The sequence below is a fragment of the Gallus gallus genome, chromosome 2, assembly GCF_016699485.2.
Source record: "Gallus gallus isolate bGalGal1 chromosome 2, bGalGal1.mat.broiler.GRCg7b, whole genome shotgun sequence".
Lineage (NCBI taxonomy): Eukaryota > Metazoa > Chordata > Aves > Galliformes > Phasianidae > Gallus > Gallus gallus.
The window spans coordinates 115,952,169-115,972,593 of NC_052533.1; the positions used below are offsets into that span (position 1 = coordinate 115,952,169).

A 20,425-nucleotide genomic window follows, 5' to 3' on the forward strand; every position below is an offset into this window, starting at 1 on the left:
AAATTATTTCAGTTTGGGATGTCTCCATTTGTTATGCCACAGCAAATTGTGCTTGACACCACAGCATGCAGAGACAGTGGTAAGAGCTGACTTGTAGTGCAGGGAGCGAAAGTCATTCTTTAACCTCAAATTTTATTTTGGTTTAGTTCTCAGTTTAATCATGCCACTTCTTCCCTCATAGAATGCAATCACAATTTTAGCCCTGTGTTCTCCAATGAATTATCGGAATGGAGATGCTCAAGTCCTTTCCTTAGCTCTCTGTCAAGAATAAGGAAAACCATAATTCCTGTGAAGAAAAGATACTCTCAGCTATGCTCCAACAACTGCATTCAACTTTCCATCATGTTTCTGCTGGCCTATTACTCCCTCCTGCCTAGTTCCAAATGATGGCCCTCTCAATGAGATCCACTCTTTCCCCCACTTTGGTGTCATCCTCAAATACTATAACAGGTTTTATACCTCCTTTTCCTTTAAAGGTGATTGCTTGTTTTGCTTAAATGCTCGGTACATTCAGGCTGTCTTTTTCATTATCGTGTTTTGAATTAAGTTTTATTCTTGATTTCTCTTTTAAAGTTAGGTTCTCAGTGGCTCTGAGTAGACTGGATATTTACAAAAAGTCATATGTGAAAGTAATGTTTCAGTTAGTAATTTGCCCCTCTATATGTAGTTGTTCCTAACTCACATTTAAATATTTCTTCCAGTCATAGGGAGCTGTAGGACAAATATTTTTTCCAAAATACATTCATAAGGGATTGTCCTCTTTCTGTTATTGGCTAGTCAAGGCTGTTGCAAGAGACACCTAAAATATCTCTTACAAAAAATCTACTTCCAATTCAATGGGGCTCTGTGTAGCCCAACCAACGTAGTGCTGAATATTACTCTTTAATAGGTGTAAGCTAAAACCATAGAGGATTTTTGAATGTAGGCTTTACTTTCAGAATTGGATTGTTATTGTCCTTCACAGAAGTTTGAGAAAATTTTAACTGAACCTTGTGATTCCCGAAATAAATCAGTTTCAAATGACTACAGACCATGGACTGGAGCCCTGAAAATAAGCCTTTAGGATTTTGCATCTCTTCTCATCAGTAGTATTGCTCCCTGAGTTCTTTACTGCTCTTTGGCAGCACTGGCAATGCTGTCTTTTCTCATCATCTTGAAGTGGCTCCCACAACTTCACTGTCAATTCTCAGTAGTCGTGGTTCTTATGTGCCTCTGTAACTTTAGAACTGCTAATTAAATAAAATCCAATTTTAGTTCAATATACTTATCATATTGATGCATGTATTGTCCTTATACAGCTGTTTTTAAGTTCTGTTTGTTGCAAGTGTTAAGTAGCTGTAATTTATTAACTTCAAACCTGCAGAACCCAAAGCAACCCTAGTTCAGTGATTATTCCAGGTAATTTTATTACCCAGTCAGCCTGGGATTTCTACGCTAGTTTACTTGTATGTACCCTCTTAGAAAGCTCCCTGCTGTCTGCGCTTAAGAACTTCATGAATGGCACTGAACATTAACTTTGCTCAGTGCCAAGCATTCATCTAGCAACACGTCACTTCTACCGACCTATGGTAGTATTTTAGGAAATATAATTTTAATTTCTCCTGTCATAGTTTTGGAGCAAAATATTTGAATTGCTTTTTTAGTGAGAAGGTTATTTGACTTGTAAGATCAACTGCTGACTCATGCATTATGCATACGAGGTGACCACCTGCACCTTTCAGTTAGTTCTTGAATGTTTAGAGTGGAATACATATTTCCTGATGCTCAGTCCAGATCTGAGCTATGTTTGCCAGAGTTTCAGTGTGAGGGAATAAGGGGAAAGAAACTTTCATGGGTTTTTGAAGGTCTGGGGCAAAAGGGAAAACTTGTTTCTGATACTTGTATAAGGTTGAACATTATAAATATTCAAAGTCACCTGAACTTCAAAACACTTACTTCTTAAAACCTGGTTACAGTCTTGCTATTTTTGACTACTTCACTGAATTAAGTTGACAGAAAATATGGTTTGACCCAGTTTTGATTCACTCTTGTTCACTCGTTCATCATCTTGTACTCATCTTTGTAGCTGTGTAGTTAACGTACTGCCCTAGAACAGACATGCATGACCTCCCTTATCTGGAGGATGTCTTGTTTCTGTAGCTGTGCTTTTTCAACCAAGGAACTTTGGCCAGATAATAAATGGGCATCTCCTAGAACCTCCTCAAGAGAATGAGTTGTCTATTCCTCAGCAGGATAATTTAGGCACCCAAGGTATGAGAAGGCAGAGGTTTCCTTCTTGCTAGCCTCTTTAGGCCTACGGTTTGCTCATTACACTAGATGGCTCTGAAACTCAGTCTTAGATTCTTCATTTGCAGCTTGGAGGCTTGACACAAATCCTCATTTTGCACTGATCCATCACCTCTGATGCCTAGGGGAGGTTTCAAAAACCCCTCCCAGCTGTTGCCCCATTAATCTCCTGGAGATTAGAGGTCCCATTGCAAATAAAGCTGAATGTGCTCCATGGCAACTCCTCAACCACACCAATCCATAGCTCTGCATGTTGATGTAAATCAAAGTAGCCATATTTAAAGGGTAGTTAATATGTTAGGCTATAAACAAGAAACACTGTGGAGCGCTGCCGTTGGAACAGACCTCCCACTCTGCTTTCTCTGCTAGAGGGCCTGTAACCTTGGCCAAAGATTGGACTATGGAACTGGAAGAGCTAACTTCTTAAATTAATGGAGTATGAATTGCCAAAAATCGTGTACCAGAGCCTTGAGCTCTGCTGGCATCATGATATCGTGCAGTTCTCCATAATGTAATATTAAGGGAAGAGTGTCAGTTCCTATTTTCCAGCCTTCATGCTTCAGCAAAAGTTAACAATGTACAATACAAAATGTGAATGACAGAAACTAGACCCAAAGATTTTTTTTTTAGGATCTAAAGTATCTTTTTTAACCATGAATTTTCATATTACCTCAGATTGCTAGAAAAACTAGATGTGTATTGAAAAACCTCTCCTCGGAAAAGAAGACTTAATGTAGTTGAAGCTTGACTCTAATGTAATTTAGCCTTAGTGAGTAGGACATGGAAAAACACTGTGTTAGTAAGAGCTAGTTCCACCATCGTGTTTTTAATAAGGGAAGTGAATATTTGTTCTCTCTGAGTCTGGAAGGGGGTGTGGAGGGGTTGTGACAAGAGAAGCAAATCCCTGTCTCCCTAGTGTTAGAATATTAAACTTAGTTTTCACTCTTTTGAACATATTTTCTTTCAATAATCACCCATTTTTCAATTTTTGATAAGGACAACCTAACATATTACACAGATAAGAGAGAAACTGTGCAAGCTGTAGAATTCAGCTGATCCATAAGTAAGTACATTTCCTGTTACTGCTATTTAATCCAGCTATGCAATTATAGTAATATAATATTTCTTTTTTCTTTTTTCCTTTTTTTTTTTTTTTTTTTTTTTTTTTTTTTTTACTGAGAAACAATATTTTTTAGTATTCTGAATTGAGGATGTAAAATCTGGGTGGACTGACAAATCACCTTTCTGATTGCAAAAACAATTCCAACTGATCACTAAAATAGTGTTGCTTAAAGATAATGGTGTAATAGATACAAATTCGTCCCATAATTCTTTTAACCTCAGTAAATGTGTTGCAAATGTTCAGTGTCTTTTGTGGTAACATAACGCAGAAGTCTTAATTAGTCTAAACAAAACAAATACATAGGAGAGTTTTTAAGTATGTTTTCAATTTCAGAAGAATTTCTCATAAATTTGCCTTATTTCTTTCTTCACATCTTGAATCAGATGCAAGCAAATGTGTTTGTATGTGTGTGTTATCCCCAAAGCACTGAGAGGGTTGTCATGTGAAAATTATCTTTTTAGTTTACAGTCATGCTGCTCTTTGGTCACATTTCAGTCCGTTAGAAGGAAAAAAGAAGATAGGGGGAATTGAAAGCACAACAGTTCTGCTCCATACTTCAATGGCACTGTAACCCTTAACAGAAGGCAGAGCTTAGTTGTGTGTATGGGATGTTTCTTATTAAAAAAACAAAAAGCAAAAAACAAGCAAACAAAAGAAAACACAGCACTAGCATGATAACACAAAAGATTAATTACCTATTATTTTCTTTCTTTCTTACTTCTTCCAAATCAGAAAATCAGTTTCCAGCAAATGTATTCCTTGCCTTCCTCCTTGCTTTCACTTGTTTCACTTCCCTAAATTGCTCCTTAAATATTTAGGTTAAGGTCATCTTGCTTTTTGATTCACTGAATGTAGTGATGTTGTTATTTATGTTCAGAAGATGATAAGGACTAGTCAGGTTTCAAGTCACAGTAACTTTTGTTATGTTAAGTGCTGAAATATAGGAGAAGCCTGCTTTATGAAACCTCTGAGTTATTTTTCTGTCTGGAGCAGCCTTGGGTATAGTTTGTGTTTCTTGCTAACAGTAGGTTTTATTGGGCTGCTGAAAAAACAAATATGCTGAAACAGCGAGGCAAAAGGAGATGCTGCTGTTTTATCATCTAACAAAACACATACATCATTTGGGGCTCATTAACTCACATCAAGTCATCTAAAGAAATTTCCTGTTTGACCTCCTCCTTCTTGTATTTGCAGTACCAAGTAACAATTTAGGTCTGTCTTGGGCCTACCGGAATCTCTCAAATACCTAAACTGAAATAGATACACTATTAAGTGCATAGGAATACCTTGCAACTTAAGGGGTTATAGCAATTTGAATAACAATTATTTTGGAGGAATAAGTGCCTGTCAGATTCGATGAATTTCAAGCAGATTATGCTAGCTTTTGTTCATTCTAAGATCCATATTTTCTTCCATTTTCCTTAGTGATTAATTTTATTGGAATAGTTATCATGGGAAAATAATCATAGACTCACAGAATGGTTTGGGTTGGAAGGGACCTAAAAGACCATCCAGTCCCAACCCCCTGCCATGGGCAGGGCTGCCACCAGCTCAGGCTGCCCAGGGCCCTATCTAGCCTGGCCTTGAGCACCAGGGATGGGGCACCCACTGCTTCTCTGGGCAGCTGTGCCAGTGCCTCAGCACCCTCAGAATAAAGAATTTCTTCCTAATGTCTAATCTAAATCTACTGTCTTTTAGCCTAGAGCCATTACCCCTTGCCCTCTCTGCACTCCCTGATAAGAAGTCCCTCCTCAGCTTTCCTGTAGGTGCCCTTTAGGTGTTGGAAGGCTGCAATGCTTCTATTTACACACTTACCCAATCAAACCTTCTGGGTAAATCCAAGTAGGAATAGTTGAAAATTGAATGAAGGTGGCTTGCTGTATCAGTGCAGAATTGATACTTTTTTTTATTGTTTGATTGATTGATTTCATTGCATTTTTATCACCTAATCTTTAGGCTTTTTTTTTTTTAGTTTACTTCACTACATTTAATGACCAAATTTTAGCTTGGCTTTCTACTTAGAAGTGGAATTTGTCCTTTATTCTTTTCAAGTGTAAGAGTTTTATTCATTTTTAAGCTAGTTTGCTAAACACTTGAAGCCAAGTTGGATTTCTACAAAGTAGCAAAATAGCTTAATGCCTAAAGTTAACATATTTTCTCAAATGGTGGATCGAATACTATGACAATTTTTGGTCATATCCACTGAAATCATGACAAAAAAATAAATTTTCATAATGTGTCATCTTGGAAAAGGAGAGATGTATACAGGTTATTTTCATTTAATTTAAGGGTTTTGCTCGTGACTTATAAATATGGTGTTTCACACTGTTTGAAACAATGACTTGAAGAGATTTTCTTCTGCAGCATCATGTCCCACCAGAAGGTGTGTGTGCAGGGATGCATTTTATCATTCTGGTGCTGAATTGCCCCTTGCACATTGACCTTATTGGCGATTAGGGATTTTTTAATGACTCTTTAGCAGTAAATGATAGAAGTCCTTTGGAAATTAGTCTGTTGAGATAATCCCACTGAGTTACAAACATTACAAGCCCATGAGCTGAAATTTAACCATCTGCGTTCTACAAATAGAAATAAATGTTGTACTGATCTGCAAATCTGATCCTTTGGGGTTTTTTAACAATAGATTTTCCACTGTTTATGGGAATACTGCTGCATGAGTGGTGAAGTCACTTGACATTCGTAAGTTGTGGGCATTTTATGCCTTTTCATTACTCTGTCTTCTGAATCTATAATGGGCAAGGCTGGACAGCGTGACAGCAGTGCCAAACAGTGGGAGAGCTTTGCATGTTCTGGTGCTTTCTTACATGTTAACAATGGCGCTGTAGTTCCATTAGCTTATTCAGAAGTACTTCCTACTCCATATGGTGCCCGTTCCTACAGAAAGTCCAGCAAAAAAAAAAAAAAAAAAAAAGAAAGAAAAAAAAAGGATAATCCGAATTGGATTCTCTTCTCCACTTATTGGCAATTGCAGAGTCAACCACCATAACATTTTCCATGTTGTTCTACCTTTGGTTAGTTAAAACTGCAGACAAACATCTTGTACTTGTAACTTTTGTATAGTGTACTTAAATACCAGAAATGCAAAAGCACTTTATACAAACACAAATCATTGCACTCTTCACTGGAATGGAGCTGTTTCAAGGTGAAATAGGAATCTGCTGCTTAAGGACATTTTCTATAGAGTGTTGGTCTGAAGAAGTGAGGAACACACAAATGGCTGAATCTGTTGACATATGTGGGTCTTGTATTTTCATTTTGTCAGAAAGATCTTGCTTCTGGCATCAAGCTAAGTATGTAAGTGCAGGAGTGACTCAGAGATGTGAATCACATACAACACTCCCCAGAGTCCCCTGGGTCTTCCTTGAAGATTTTGTGACTCTGCTTCTTTTGTGAGCTTAAATAGATCATTTAAGCCCCAGGCCATGTTACTCAGTTGTCATATATTGCCACTTTGGGGATTATTTGGAAAACTCTTTATCACCAATATGTTCAAGGTATGCAAAAATGTCTACATGTAGTAAACCCTTTTATGTTCTATGTGTTATCTGTGTTATACAGGAAGGATTTCTCTCACTGTCACTCATACACCTACACCCCTCAAAATTCATAAATGATATATAGTCCAGCAGTATCTGTTCAAAGGAAGAACTATAAATACCACTCTTGCATGACAGCATGCTGTAAGCCTTTCTTATTGTGTGATGCTGCTAAGTCTCCACCTTTACCCCAGGTTGGAAATGTGCTGTGACAGGGTTCCTGGGTAGGGCTGTGTGCAGTCTAAATAGTAACAGTGCACAGAAACTTGAATAAGAATATTCATGAAAAATGAAAATAGTCCTGAAGTTTCTTTAAACACAGCAGCTTTTAAAGAAAATAATAGATCTGTTTTCAGTAGAATAAAATTATGGCACAGTATCCTCTCTGACATTAAAACATAACAAAGTCCTTTGTGCACCTTCTGGAAAGTATCATATTTTCATATGTTCATAAATGTGAAAAACAGAGATCTGGAAACTTTGACAATGGTACAAAGCTACCATCTCCATGTATCTTTTTCTGCTCTTTAGCGGGCTAGTTCAATGCCCAGTAAAGTAAATGGAAAGATTCCTGTTTATTGCAGTGCTATTGGATTCATCCTTCTGTATGTTGTCCAATGACTTATTTTTACCCTTCTGTATGTGTAGATAAAGAAGTTCCTAATGCTAATGATTCATTCTGTTTGGTGATACTAAGTAATTCTTGGTTTTGCTTTATTATCACATGAAGCTAGTGTTGGCAGGGGTGAGCAAGAAAGACAAGGCAGAAAATTAATGGATCTCTTGCAGTGAAAGGAGATAATTTAAACAGAATTGGAATCAGAGCTTTTGTTATACACACATACAGTCAGCTGATTGTTTGTGAAAAGGGATATTTTTTAAGCATCTTCTCTCTGTTTAATTTACTGTTCTAAGCATTGTTTTATTCATTAGCTTATTTTCATCTTGATAATTTGTTTTCTTTGTTTTCTTTGCTGTTACATTCTTGGCCATTTCAAAGCACTTTCACTCCAAAAGTTCTTTAACCAATTTATTTCCCATAATGCCAGCAAAAACTGGAAATAAATACTCTATTTTGTATCAAGTTAAGGGCCAAAATCTGTGTTTTGGTGCTAACATGCAGTCACCTTTTTAGTGGGATTTGCAGTTACATTTCTGAAGCTAGAAATATGGCCTGTGCATCACAGCCCTCCCCTTTATGTAACTACTCTGAGTAACTGTCTCAAAACATAATAAGATTTTATTCACATTTCAAAATTGAGGGAAAAATTTGATTAATTGCCTTCTAGTGTTTACATATGTAGCCCTTCTTGAGATCCTCTGAAAACCGATGGCTAATCTTCCATTGCACCATATGCTTCGCACTTAGTCTCTAATACATTAAGTGGAGAAACCTGTTGACTTGTGACTTCTTGTCCTTTCATTATATTGGAGATTTTGCCAAGGGAGAGTTAGAAGAAAAAAATATATATCTAATGTGCATTCAACCACTCTTGTGGAAGGGTCCCACTCCTCTCACTCATCCCAACTGCTGGCACTCCAAACGTTGTCAGGGCTTTACTGACTCCTCTGAAGTACAAAGGAGGGTTTATGTGGCCATTGGGACAGATAAGTTGCGCGAGTGGAATTGTCTGTAAAAGTGTTTTGTTTAATTCCTGGCTTCTTGGCACATGCAATTTGCATGCCCAAGAAGAGAGTGCTGAGGATACCGCAGAGAAAGGCAAATTTTCATTAGTTGCTCATAACTTTGTGGGGAGCAAAAGGTTCAATGGTAGCTAGTGAGAATCACAAAGAAACCCTTCAGTCAGCTTATCCTAGCTATTACATCATTGCTAAAAAATTGGACCTGATCATCAGAAAGTACGTTATTACTTATTACTGGAGAGACCAACCTCTGCAAGAAGCAGAGCCAAGAAAAACATATTAGGTGATATGACAATAACATTATTTTTCACCTCTCCAATTATTTCATACCTATGTATTTTTGCTGTACGTTTAAGAATGTTCAATCTAGATTCTGGGTTTAAGTTTTCAAGGTGAGATCCCAGAAGGCCTATTGGTTTTCACAGCCACTACTGGCTTGAAAACCTAACAGCGCATTGGTTTGCTTTTTGATTTATTAGGAAGCAGGCTTAACTGAACTTGCTGGCTGGAATCTATATAAGTCCTGCTGGATTTCTGCTTTGCACCTGCAGAAGCAGATTTAGAGCTACTGCCCTCTCTGGATACTATACACTATGCACTAGCAGTATAAGAGAACTGTTGATAAATTAAGAAAATTCCATTGGAGATGTACTTTGCTGTAACCCTGCCCTACTGGAGTTGGAGGCAGCGTTCCCTGTGAGACTTATGGGGCAGCTCTAAATCCAATACTCTAGGAAATATCTTTCTTAGTGTGCTGGGATATATTCCTAGAAATAATGTACAGATAAATGCAAGTTATTTATTGCTTAGAAATTGTCATAACTTTTTATTGTTTTATTTATTACAGTCAGAAAAAAAGACTGATCTGGGGAAGAGTGGAAAAACAATGACAATATATCTTTCTTGCATAAGACAAAGGTAAGATTTAGAGGACTGTAATATTGCAAGTACTTATTTATAGCATAATAATAACTATGAGGTAGTTTTTTAAGTTCCCAAATGCTGGCAGCTTTTTATTTAAACTTCTCCAGACCTTCACAGTCTTGGCTGCCTAAGAGCTGGTGCTTTAAAATTCTGAGTACTTTCCAATTCACTGATACAGTGAGTCCACTGCAAGGTACTGTGTGTGCCACTGTACTGACCTGTTCTGCACTAGTGCAGCAAAGGTTACATTTCATTTTGTAGCAGCATGTTAGAAATGCAAGCATTTCAGGTTCCTCAGTTTACATTATCTCTGTTCTGGGTTTGTCGAAGAGAGGATTCTTCATTTATTTATTTGTTTGTTTATTTCACACTGTCCCTTAGAACCTATAGCTGTAAGTGCCCCAGCTTTCCCTGGGACTTCTTTCTTTTTCTTTTTCTACGGTCTCAGGTACCCAGTTGTGAATTAAATAATGCATCTCTCATATATTCATTGTTCCAAGTGCTGGTGTCTGTGAGAGTTACCAGAGTTTTCCTAATCAGATTGTTTTTGACCTTTCAGAAGTTCGCAAATGAAGAATCTAACTAACTGTGTTCATTATCCTCGAAGCAGATAGACTTTCTTGCCACTGCCCTTATGAAATGGCTGTAGGAAACAATAAAGCATACTTGTTCCAAAACTGGCATCAGAATGGAGAGCTGTTCAAGAGTACGCAAGCGTTAGGCAGCCAGACTCTGGCTGGCCCTTCCCAGAAGGGTGCTGTGCCAGATGGAGAGAGGTCCTGAGAAAGGGAGCAGACAGACTGACGGGGAAGCAGGCTTCACAACAGAGGAAACAGTGAGGGATAGAGAGATCATTTCAGCCAATGGGCTGGCATAGGCAGGAAAAGCCTGTCTGGTGGTTTTAGTGTCTTCATGTCCGAGGGTTTGGTGATGTGAATGCTGACTGCCAGGGTAGTGGCCCCCACTTCTGCTCCTTTTCTGTGACAGCTCAGGTAGCAGAATGACAGAGAGGGCAGTCAGATGACAGAACTGAATCACCTGAAGGACAACCTGTTTGCCATTTAGTGATATGTTTTTGGCAGGCGGGGCTAATGCTTGATCCTTCACCTGAAGGATCCTTCACTCCTTCACCTCAACCACGGTCCTCAGAAGCTTGTGACTAGTCATGGCTAAGGGAATGTGAAACTATAGCTCATGTGAGCAAAATATTTCCAGTGTTCATGGCCATAAATAAAACAAAGATCTTTTTCCATCATTGGAACTTTCTCCTGAGTGGAGTCACTATGATATCCTGCATTTTGATAGCTGCTCAAGTCAGACGAGGAAGGAGATATGAACCATATGGTTCTTGTCAAATGAAGGAGATGAATAAAGAATTTAAGTTGACATAGATGCAGGTAGTTACACTTCAGTTGCCTAAAGACAAGACAGATTAGTTTGTGCTAATTTATAGATGATTTTAATAGTAACTCAATTTAGAAAAGAACAAAGAATTGAACAAACAAATTAAAAAGCCTTGAAAAACTACCTCCAAAGCTGAAAATTCTGTTAAAATACAAATATTCTCAGAAAATATCCTGACAACTTAGAGTATTTGGTGGAGATGAACACCTAACTATTTGAACTATCACATCTGGGGCTGGAAGTGTAAAAATTCTTCTGGTCAATCAGAGAGATTACACTTAACTTGCCGAGATACAATTCTTTTAAATTTGATAGAGTGATAGAGCTTTGTCGTGGGGAATACAAAAGGAAAGCAGTTACATTTTATGTTTACAGCTAAATAAAATATAATGCAGGTCTGTATTGATAAGTACTTAATAGGAAACAATACACAAGATAGTATCAGTATCCTTATACATTAAAGTATGCTCTTTAATGTTTCTGTTATTTTAAATGTGGTATCTTGCTGACTTGTAGTGTGCCCATGCCCTGGAAGGATTTTAGAGACATATGGACATGGCACTAAGAAACATGGTTTAGTAATGGGATTTAGCAAGTCAGGATGATGGTTGGGCTTAATGATCTTGAAGGCTTTTTCTAGCCAAGATGGTTCTGTAATCAAGCTAGATATGGGTAAACTTAGTTCTGCATGGTGATTCAGAAAAATAAATAGGAATAAACGAGTTCAATTTTGCAAAAAAATTCTAAACCTAGTATGAAGAGAGCTTGTGTTACAACTAAAACTTGTGATTCCTAGCAGCTGGAAGTATTAATTTGTTTTCCCATTTTTTCAGGTGTTGCCTACAGTAAATTCACTGAGCAAGAAATACAGACTTCTGTCCAGTGCTATGAAAATTAACCAAGGCACATTAACTTCAGGAAATCTTCAAAGGTACGAAAATAAAATGCTTGGTCAGTAGTTATTTAAACCAAACAAGCCATCAGCATGTGCTACATGGCCTAAGTATTATGTCAGGTCAATAATTAAGCTGTAGTAAATCTTCTGGAGATTCTATTCTGAAAAACTTTAAAGACTCAAGGCTAACCCAAGGACCCTTAACATTTTCATGAGGAAGCAAATGATTGTACAGATAGCTTTTCAATCCAAAGTTTGCTACTATTAACTTTCTACTTTTAAAACATCCAGAAAATGTATGTTTTAAGTTTGTTGAGTAATATCCTGTGATCAAAATATGTGCCTTTCTTGACGTTACTAAAAGGAATATTTTATAGACTTGAGTTCTGTCATGATAAAAACACTCTTTTTCTGCAGGGACAGATACACATTAAGCAAAAAAGTAATGGCTTGGAATTTTCCCTTGTTTATGCAAACTTGATTATGAAAACTCAAAGCTAATCTCACTACATGCAGCTGGTCATGATAAAGAAAGGCACTATGCAAGCTGTCTTGCATGACTCTGACTATGTAGTTCTAAAAGATGTGCACGGTGATGCGCTTTCAAGGTCTGGCTGACTTTTAGGTGGAATTAGGCAGCCACTGCAGGTTCTATGATGGCCTTGTGATATGAGAATTATGGCACTAGCCTAAGAGTATCAAATCATATATCTCAACAAAGAAGAATACAAAGCTACATGACAGAGCACAGAGCAGTAATATAAAATACTCTGAAAAAATATTCATTTTTTCACTTGCCTATATTATTTTCTGTCACCTCATTTGCATGAAACATTTCTGTTTAAACAATTTGCAAACGTATATGATTTAATAGCAGGTATATATGAGGCAGAGGTAAATTTCCAAATGTATATGATTTAATAGCAGGTATATATGGGGCAGAGGTAAATTTGGATTTAAAATTAAGACATTACTAGTAATGAAAGACAGCTGTTATTCATCAAGTTTATTTCTCATGCAAGTCCTCGTATGGAATTTTTTTTTGTAAACAGTCATTATTTGACATGTAAGCTCACAGTGTATTTGAATTACATAATACTTAAATTGCCAGATCTTCAGATAATTTTTGTAACAATTAGAATGAATATAAGATTATTCAGTCAATTAGTTTACTTACTAATCTGATTATTCTTTTAAAAGGAGTCATATCTTTTGAAATTATATTGTAATACTTTTTGCACTAGGAGACTTGTGGTTTTATTTTGTATTTTGCAAATTTAAATAGTCTTTTATATAGTCGGTAGAATTTATTTAGTTATCTAGTTAGCTCGCTTGCATAATGTACGCTGAAGGAGTCCCCTGTTTGAAATAGGTGGCACCTTTCAAATCAAAAAGAATTTGATTTTCAAATTTTTCAATAAAGTATTTGCCAAATCCTTCTCAGAACCATAGCTTCCAGAGTAAAGGTGTATTGCTGGGGGCATGGTCTGTCTGCTTTATTTTCCCTCCAGATCTGTGGCTGCATATTGGTCTCATATAATGCGTGTGTTGTTTTCTTGCATACAGTTTATCAGGAAATCTGTCTTGTACCATCTATCTAGCCATTATCTCCAGTTCCAGCTCAACGTTATCTGTGAAATTTATCTAGAAATATACTTTTTCTAGGTTGCTTGTAAAGAGTTTAACCAGAGTAGGTCCAAGAAAATGCATGCTTTGGGTTTCTGTGGAAAAGGAAGATGCATGTAACGATTTAGATCATGTCATAGAACCATAGAATGTCTTGGGTTGGAAGGGACCTAGTTCCAACCCCCTGCCATGGGCAGGACTGCCACCCACCAGCTCAGGCTGTTCAGGGCCCCATCCAGCCTGGCTTTGAGTGCCTCTAGGGATGGGTCTCCACAGCTTCTCTGGGCAGCAGTGCCAGTGCCTCACCGCACTCTGAGTAAAGAATTTCTTCCTAACATCTAATCTAAATTTCATCTCTTTTAGTTTAAAGCCTTTCCCCCTTGTTCTATCACTATTAGACTGTGTAAAAAGTCAGTCTCCCTCCTGCTGATGAGTTCCCTTTAAGGGAAGGCCACGATGAGGTCTCCTTAGGTTGTTCTCCAAACGGAACAAGCCCAGATCGCTCAGCCTTTCTTCATAAAAGAGGTGCTCCAGCCCTCTGATCATCTCCTTGGCCCTCCTCTGGACTGGCACAAATAGCTCCATGTTCTTCCTGAACTGGAGGCATCAGGCCTGGACTCAGTACTCTGGATGGGGCCTCAAAGGGGCAGAGCAGAGGGGGACATTCACCTCCCTCGCCCTACTGACCACCCCTCCTTTGATGCAGCCCAGGTTACTGTTGGCCCTCTGGGCTGTAAGAGCACACTGCTGGCTCACGTCCAGCAAAAGAATGACCTTTTCTTGGAGGTAATGAATTGGATTATTATTTGCAATGCCTTCTAGTTCTATTCAGAGAAATGAAGAGTGATCATTTTGGTGCTGTTACCAGTCTAACAAAGGCAGGAAGCACAAACAGTATTATGAAAGACTTTTTATTGGAAGATTTCCCAGCTTTTTTTTTTTTTTTCTTTTTCTTTTTTTTTGCAAATCCAGTGGTTAATATTTTTTAGAAGAAGCTTGGGTAGTGTTTATCTAACCTGAAACTTTAGACTTTCACTCTTCATTGACTACATCATGCGCTTTTGTAGAGTGATTTCTCAAGAAAATCTTATAAACATACCTTTCTTTTCTGCAGATTTAGGGACATGGAATCTCATACAATGAAACTGTAACTGTAAAGTATGCATAAATGTAATTTGTATTTGTCTGCATTAGGAATGCCTTCAGAATATTTATTATGAAATAAAGTGTTATCACTTCTACCATGTATAAAATAGCTAGAAAGTTCCAAGAAAAATAAAAAGGCGGCTTTTTGACCTGAAGCTTAAAAATCATGTCTCTTATGTATATAATCTATTAATGACACTCTTAGTGCAAAGCCTTTCCTGGCACATTATCTGCTGACATTCCAAAAGCCAACTTCAGCTAATTAAGTTGAACAGAACTTAACCCTTGGGGTTAGGTCTTTTAGAAATGTAGTTTCATTAGTGCACATATATTTATCCCAGCCCCAACTCCAAACAGGTTTTTGGATCCCAGTTTATCAAGTCTAAGAGCTTGTGCATTTAATATTACATGAATTTGATCTTGAAGTAAAAACCAAAGATGCTTGTGTTATGGCATTTCTTTACAAATTAGAGGGTTGAGGAGAGGTAGACCGTGTGATCTGAGTTCTCCAGAGTTCTGCTCTGACCATTGGTGTCTCCAAGCAGAATATCTTGCAGTAGCTCACTGAACAGTCAGATGAGTCTCATGGAATGACTCAGAGGATCTCCACAGGCAGTAGGTTGATAGGAAACATAGCCATACAGCAAGTGCAAGTAATGGGTTTTGTAAATCACCCTTCATTTTACTGCATATAAACTGAAACACTGTCAGTGGTCTATCAGCAGGAGGCATTACTTAGTATCCTCCTGAAAGGCTTACAGAGAACTTCCTATTTCTGTGTTCTGATAATTCAGTTTTATTTGTTGTCTACACAGGATACAACCACATCACGCTGAATCTGTAATCAGGCAGCCTTTCTCTAGCTAGGATCTTGTCATGGTTTTCACCCCCTTGTTTAAAGGCTTCTTTTTTTTTTTTTTTTAATTCTACTCTTAAAAGGCCACAAGAAATACCTATCAGAAATTAGGAAGTCCCATGGGAAGATTTCTCTAATGTTTCAGAAGTACATCTCTGTGCCATATACCTCTGTTCATATGCATACATGTTCAGACATGCACCCACACAGTTTTTCTACTAGGAAGCATGTGCTAAACTATCATTCACTGCATCTCTCAAGTGAATTTTGCCATCGGTGATCTCTGTTCTAGCTCAGTAATATATTCCACTTCAGAAACAAAATTCATTCATTTTCCTTTTTCCTCTCATGCTGTCAAGTTCCTGTTTGAAAAAAGGGTTATGTAGAAAGGGATTATTAGCAGAAAGATAAGGGGCTTTCCCCCTACATGTGTTAGGGTAAATGTCTTAATAGATGTAGTAGATAAAATGAGATAGACCAAGGACACACAACTTTGCCCCTTTCTTTCCTCTTCTTTTTTCATGACTTTCTTGCCCACAGCATATCTCTGACCTGGCTTAGTGAGTGCCCTTCCCATTTGCTGACCTTTCCTTCTCACACATGAACCATTTATATGTTTTTTATATATATATATTAACATCCAGAGGGAGTTTTCTGCAGTATAGCAATGCAGTAGAAAGTAGTGAACTTGGATTCTTTGCTTTAGAAGATGGGAGGGTGAAGATTCTGGGATTCACTTGTATATCCATAGCCTAACACATGTCACTTATATGAAGCAATGGGCACTTGTTTGCCCCTGTGGCTGCTCATCCCTATTAAATTAGTTCACACCAGTAGAGCTCCAAAGAGGAAGCATGAAGTTTTTCTCCTTCATTTCCTCCTGCTACTTAGTGAAAGGGATTCTCAGCTGCCGATTAAGTTGCTTCACTGCATTTCTTACCAGCATGTTTCTCTGCACTGCACGCCTTAATGAGGAGTATGCAGTCGGCAGTTAGGTGACTGGTATACTGACAGTATGCTCAGTATAAGTGAGACTGGCAAAAATATTTATACATATCCAAAAAACTTCAGTCCTAGCCTGTGCCAAACTGAAGGCAGGAACTTTCGTGTAAGTGTACTGTTAAGAGTTCAGGGTCAAGCTTTCAAAATGCCAGTCTCTGTAAGTATTTATGGACATTTAGGTGGTGTTCCCACATTTAGATCTTGTTTTTCTCCTGGAAGAGCCAGCTCACTTCCTTCCTAACCAATATCACTTGTATTATGCTTCAGTGGAAAACTGGTGCTATTCAAGGGCATCAAAATACAACACATGTAGTCTGATAAAAATACTTTTAGTATTGCACACAAGGAATGTTTTTATAAAAGAATTGTATGTGACATTATTTCCTCTACCTCTTCCAAATATTTCCATTCACATGGATGTTTAAGGAGACTGCAGATTTTTTTCAGCCACACATTTCTTCTGCCAGTAACTTGATCCAGAAGTATCTTACTGTTTTTCTTGCAAAATGCAAAATGTCTTTATTAGGAAGTAGACCAATGGCATCATTAAGATCATAATGATATAGTCAGAGAATGGAAAAAAAGAATACTACAAGGAAAACTCTTTCCTGGCATTATGTAGTAAGACCAAAAAGACAAAGGAAAATCAGCTAAACCAAAACTGTGCAAACAAACAGAGCTGCTTAATGTGACATCATTGGTGAGATACAGTAATACTAAAACTGCACATGTTTTCTGAGTTATGTATACAGCTAAGATTAACATTTCTTTACTTTTTTTAGTCATTTAGGAAAAAAAAATGGCATATCTGTAACAGCTTAAATCTACTTGCAGTGAGAAAAGCACTTGGACATGTGTTTATACATTGTATATGTGCTATTGACATAGCAATGAAGTAGCTTACTGAATCAGGGCCAAGAAACACTAATGGGAAAACTTTCCAGCATTTGCTGTTGCCCCGCAGATTTACAGATCTACTACAATGCTTCTTTGCTCACTGTTGCCATAAGTTGTAATCGTTTTCCCTACTGCATCCTCATGTGCTTCCAGAAGGAATTAAAAATGGCTTATTTTCTATGTCTCATAGGCTTTTCTCCTCACAGGTGATCAGATTATGTATAGAATTATAGAATCATTCAGGTTGGAAAAGACCAATAAAACTGTCCAACTACCACCAATATTCCCTACTGGCCATGTCCCTCAGTGCCACATACACATGTATCCTGAACACCTCCAGGGAATGATTACTCCACCACCTCCCTGGACAGACTGTGCCAATGCACTGCCTCTCTTTCTGAGAATAGTGAAGTACAGGCTCACACCTAAAAATACACTGAAAGTATGGACAATATTTTGTCTGGGGGAAAAGAAAAATCAGCTATCCTTTACACTTTATTTCTCAAGTGGAAGAAAAACTGATGGGTTTCCATAAAGTTTTGCGGCTTTTAATATATTGGAGTGTGTACAAATGAGAGATAAGATGTCTGTGAGAGATTCTGTAAGAGTCATCACCCCATTCTCGGCCCCTTTTGGTGTGATGCTGCAGTGAGAAAGCTGGTGCACTAGTTAGTTTATTGACCTAGTATTTGGAGGAATTTAGTCTCAACTCCTTCCTCCAGACAACACTTCCTGTATGACAAAGCTGAAGTCAGTGCTGCAGGGAAAAGATCACTCCACCATGTCACAGGAGAGCTAAGGAAATACACATTTAAGATTAAGGAGTACTTGGATAATGCGGTGATGGGATGCCCAGAAATGCTGTAGAGAAATCCCAGGCTTCACGCCTCAGAAGCTGTCAAACCATGGGCATGTTTATCTTTAGGAACTGGTCCTGGAAGTTACAGGTCATGCTGCTTCCCACTGAAGGTGTTCTCAGACCCTTACATGATCAGGTCCAGAGCTTCTATGTGATACTGAAATCCCATTAGATGTAAATTAAGATGACTAAGGCGATAAAATATGACCACTGATTAACAAAGCGAGTCTTTATAGCCATAAATTCTATAATTTATAAATAGCCAGAAACATGACTGAGTAACAGTGTTCAACCATGCAGCTAATTAAAAGCAAATAAAGATATGATGGCACAGTAGTTGTAGCTGAAACAAAAACATTCTTCACTGGGATTTTCAGATTCTTTCTCACATTAACTTTTCCTTCAGGCAGCAGGCCTTCCCCATAACTTTTCATACTGTAAGTAGGGCCAAGTGAAAAATCATCTACATTGTGTATTCCTGAGTATTTAATACTGTGCGTAACTACTGATATTATCTAGAATACCAGAAACAATGTGGAAGTACAGTTTTTCTGTGGAAAAATGGACTTTGGATTTAGGTTGTGATTTAGATAAATTTTATAAATAGCCCAACAAGTGGCCATGATGCAAGAGAAGTGGAAAATAGTGTTTGTGGAGCCCTGTGCTAAGATCACATTTAATATTCTAGCAGAACTGCATTCTATTGTGGTACTCAGAACACAGATGGCATTTACACCTCAAGCTGTATCATAATGAATTTTTAACTTTATGGAAGTATTTGCAATGGGGAGATGGCTATTTTTATCATTTTTCCTGTGATTTCCCTTCTAGTCTCTACCAAGTGCTGTTGTACCAGTCTGATTCTTGGATTGAGGATGCACTGAAATTTGCTGTTGTTGCTCTGCTGAGAGCAGTCTGAATATTGTATCACACAACCAACACAGACTGGGGAAAAATAAAGAGATGTGGTGCAGAGCTGAAGATGATACAAAATACAATAGCAACAAAGATCTAAAAATTAACTCAAAGAGTATTAATTAGAATAAGCAGCAGAGCGGTGATTACTGGGTGTTTGCTGGGAGACAAGGTGATGACAGAGAACTGAGTGGATCTGTTCCAGTGCAGGAACAGAATCACAGGATGGCTGAGGTTGGAAGGAATCTCTGGAGGCCATCTGGTCCAATCCTTCTGCTCGAGCAGGGACACTCAGAGTTTCTTGCTCAGGAACATTTCAAAGATAGAACTGTTCTCACTGAGGTTTGAGACTTCTGAAAAAATTCTGGTGATATTTTTATTAAAGTGCTGCTCTAGCACAAGTCCGATATTGTACAGTTCCCATATTTTCTATGATTCATGATTGTCACAGTGATTGTATTAAAGTTAGATATGTAGCTCGTGCTGCCTGACAAGCAATTTCACAAACACAACTTGCATCTTATAAATCACTAGTAATAAAGACTATACGAGAGATTTTAGGTAGATATCACCATTATAACTTCTGAACAAACCATTTACCTTTGTAGGACTTGCTCCAGTGTATCTGAGAGGAATTTAATTAACAATTAAGTTAATGCACATGGTTTAAAATCTTGTTAATATTGTTAATATTATTTGCCAGAAAGAGATCACAGGGGGAAAAAAATGGGAAAAAAAAAAGAAAAAAAGAAAAAAAAAAAGACCTTTCTCTTATTTTCTATTCTTTCTTTTTTCCTATTTTCTTTTTTCCCTTTTCTTCCCTTCCTTCCTTCCTTCCTTCCTTGTCTGTCTGTCTGTCTGTCTGTCTGTCTGTTTTACTATTGCAGTCAGTTTGAACTTTGCTATTCACTAAGCAAAGATTTGCTGAATGGGAAGGTGTCACATTGCAAACTGACTTTTCACTTGCAGGACAACACTTTGTGTGCATTCTTGATGAATGAATAGCAACAAAATCTTTCATCTACAAACTTGAAAAGTACATGGCTTCTATTTAAATGACAATTTTAAATGTATCTTCATCTAGTGAAGATACATTCACTACATACAGTAGATAAGAGGGATCATTTCACTTCTCATTGAAATGCAGCCCTTTCTGGGATATGGAATATTATTGGTTCTGGCAAAATAAGCATTTTACTGAGGAGTGGAATAATATGTACTGCTAAAACACCAGAGAAAAAGTAAGCAGAGTAGAATGTAGCTACTTAATTAAAATATCTTGTATATGTAT

At 37.6% G+C, this 20,425-nt stretch overlaps 1 protein-coding gene across 7 annotated transcripts in view; it reads left to right on the forward strand.

Annotated features, from left to right (window-relative positions):
- SULF1 (sulfatase 1) overlaps positions 1-20,425 on the forward strand; it is a 126,229-nt gene that overhangs the window by 11,352 nt on the left and 94,452 nt on the right. For all 7 annotated transcript variants that reach the window (XM_046928489.1, XM_040691315.2, XM_040691332.2 and 4 more), the window contains exons 3-4: positions 9,458-9,528; positions 11,772-11,869. The gene's annotated coding sequence lies outside the window, so the exon portion shown is untranslated. The remainder of the gene's footprint in view (positions 1-9,457; positions 9,529-11,771; positions 11,870-20,425) is intronic.